Genomic DNA, 2,966 nt, shown 5'->3' with positions numbered 1-2,966 from the left:
CCCAGTGCACTGCCCCCGCCGGCTCCTCCTGTTCCCCCACCCTGTCCTTGCCTCGTACCTGGTCGCAGATGAGGTCCCATTTCTTCTCGTTGTCATACTGCCGCAGGAGCCGTGCCTTGTCCGGGGGCAGGTTCATGGAGCTCTGGGGGCAGAAACACGGGTTGGGGGGGCCGGGACCAGCCAGGCGCCTACCCTGGCCAGCGCAACACCCGATGGCCCCAGGGCCAGTCTGACCTGATCCTGGGCCTGGCAACGGTGCCCTGCCGCGAAGCCAAGCCCCCCGAGCCTGCGGCTGTGCACTGGGCCGACCAGCGCGGGTCGCCGAATCAGACAGCGAGGGTGGGAAGGGAGCTCAGGGGTCGCATCCAGGCCAGACCCTGCTCCGAGCAGGACCGGCCCCAGCCCCAGCCCCAGCCCCAGCTACATCATCCCAGCCAGGCCTGTGTTGAGCCGGGTCTTCAAAACCTCCAAGGATGGAGATGCCACCATCCCCTTCTAGTGCTTCACCACCCTCCTAGTGAGAAAGCGTTTCCTAATATCCAACCTCAACTTCCCCTGCTGCAACTTGAGCCCGTTGCTCCTTCTGTCATCTGCCCCCGCTGAGGCCAGTCCAGCTCCGCTTTCAAACCCCGCTTCAGGGAGTTGAAGGCTGCTATCAAATCCCCGCTCAGTCTTCTCTTCTCCCAGTTCCCTCAGCCTCTCCTCACAGGTCCTGTCCCCCAGCCCCCAAAACACTTTCATCGCCCTCCACTGGACTCTCTCCAGCGCATCCCATCCTCTCGGTAGTGGGGGCCCACAGCTGGACACGGGACCGCAGACGTGGCCTCCCCGGCGCGGAACAGGGGAAGAGTCGCTCCCTCGCTGCAGCGGCAGCGCTCCTGCCGGCGCAGCCCGGGTCCCGCACGGCCACGCGCCCGCCCCTTGTCCCACCGCCCCCAGCCCCTTTTCCGCAGAGCCGCTGCCCAGCCCGTCGGCGCGCACGGGCTCGTCTCCCAAGTGCAAGACTTTGCACTTGTCCTGCTCGAACAGGTCGCTCCTGCTGCGCCATGCCGAGCCGCGGCCCAGGCCCTAGCGCTCCGCGGCCCCTCCTGGCGCTCGCGCCCCACCCGGGGCCCGGGCACGGCCAGAGGCGGCCCGGCTATGGGCACACGGAGGCACGGCGGGCGCACCCGGCATCAGCCGCTCGGCCGTCCCTGCCCGTCACTGCAGTTAATCGCACCGTTGACGGCCCCGGCGGACAGGGCGGGCGGAGGCTGCGCGGGCAGGAGCGCGCCCACGGGCAGCTACAGCCGTGGCGGGGCAGGGGAGCGGGGGCCGGCGAGCGCTCTCGGGTTACGCGGCAAGACAGGACGTCACCCCGATGTGGCGGGACGGGGCAGGCTCGGCCGCCCCGAGCTCCGCGCCCCAGCCCTCGGCCCCCGGGATGCACGGAGCAGCAGGCACCCAGAGCGCCCACGCGGCCCGGCCACGCGAGATCCCGGCCGCGGCCAGCGCGCAACGTCCTGCGGGTGAGGCCGGGGGGGGGGCCCAGGGCACCCCGCTCTGGCCTGCCCGGGCCACGGGGAGCCCACGCAGCCCTGGGCGCACCCCCGAGCAGTTTGGTGGCAGCCCAGCAGGGCTCCTCCTTCACCGGCCCGGCCGTCGGGGCAAAGCCACCCCATGGATGCATGCCCTCGAGGCCTGGCCCCGAGCTCTGCCCGCCGCCTGGAGGGGGGGCTCGGCCCCCCTGCGCGCGCTGCGGAGCGCGTCTGAGCGCACATCCTTCCTGCGGCGGCCGCAGCGCGACAATCTGGCTCTCTCGGACGCGGCGCTTCCGCGCGGCGCTAACCGCAGCCCTGGCACCGGCGCCGGCAGGGCCCGGCTCCCGCCTGCTCCCGCAGCGCTCGGCGCCCGGTGGGGCGGCTGGGCCCGGGCTCCGGCATTGCCTCTGGCCCCGGCCAGCCCGCGGCCGCTCCGGGGGCCGGGGGGACCCAGCGCCTGGGTGCCCCCGTCCCGCCCGGCGTCACCCCCCGTGCACGGAAAGCCACTGGCGCAAGCTCCTTCCTCCGCAGCCGCGGGGGCTGGGGGGGAGGGGAAGGGCTGGGGGCACCGCGCCCGGGGCTGGAGCTGGGGGGAGGCACCAGGCAAACAAAGGCAGAACAATGCCCGCGTGCCGTGGCCGGCCCAGCGGAGCCGGCCCGTTAGTGCAGACAGAAACCGCTTTGTGCGGAAATATGTGCCCGAGAGGTGAAAAAGAAACTTTAAAAACATCAGCTGACGTCCCCGGCCCCCTGTGCCCGGCCTGGCAGGGATGGAGCTGGGGGGCGCTGGGCCCTGGGGAGGAGGGCGGGGGGAGGAGAGGAGGTGCTATTTTTAGTTGAGAGCCGAAAGGGTGATTTCCCGGCCCCTGGACCCGCGCCCGCAGGGCTGGCGGAGCCCACGGGAGCTTCCTCCAGCTGGGGAGATCCCCCCCCCGCCCCCGGATCCCCGGGGCTCGCTCCGGCCAGCCGCTGCGACCTCAGAGGTGCCCGGGGGGGCTCTGGGCACAGGAGTGACCAGGAAACGCTGCCCTGGCTGGCCTCTGTCCCGAAGCAGGACCCGGGCACGCGGGGGCTGGCAGGCGGCCCCGCTGCTCCCGAGTCCCCGTGGGCCCCGTCCCCGCAGCTGCTCTCGGCCACGGGGGCCATTTCCGGCCCGACCCAGCTCAGGGCCCGCCGCGTCACACGGGGTCTGGCTCCACGTGGGGTTCAGGGGCTAACGTCACCCCCTCGTGCACACAGACGCACATGCAGGCAGATGGACCCTTGCACGCCTGGATGCACAGGCACGCACAACCCCTTGCACGCCTGGATGCACAGGCACACACCTACAGGTGTGCACGGACCTAGGGCGGCACACGCCTGCGCAGGGCGCTTCAGGAGCACGGACCTGACGCCGGCGGACATGCCCAGCAGGTGCTGACTTAGCTCCGGACTTAGAGCAAAGCT

The 2,966-nt window shown here is 71.7% G+C and overlaps 1 protein-coding gene across 2 annotated transcripts in view; it reads left to right on the top strand.

The window, feature by feature from the left end:
• The window catches only part of PRPF40B (pre-mRNA processing factor 40 homolog B), a 31,178-nt gene that overhangs the window by 20,753 nt on the left and 7,459 nt on the right, over positions 1-2,966 (top strand). The gene's annotated exons all lie outside the window — the stretch shown is intronic.

The sequence above is a fragment of the Crocodylus porosus genome, unplaced genomic scaffold (assembly GCF_001723895.1).
Source record: "Crocodylus porosus isolate Cpor-Errol unplaced genomic scaffold, CroPor_comp1, whole genome shotgun sequence".
NCBI classification, from domain to species: domain Eukaryota; kingdom Metazoa; phylum Chordata; order Crocodylia; family Crocodylidae; genus Crocodylus; species Crocodylus porosus.
This window is presented reverse-complemented; position numbering and strand designations above follow the sequence as displayed.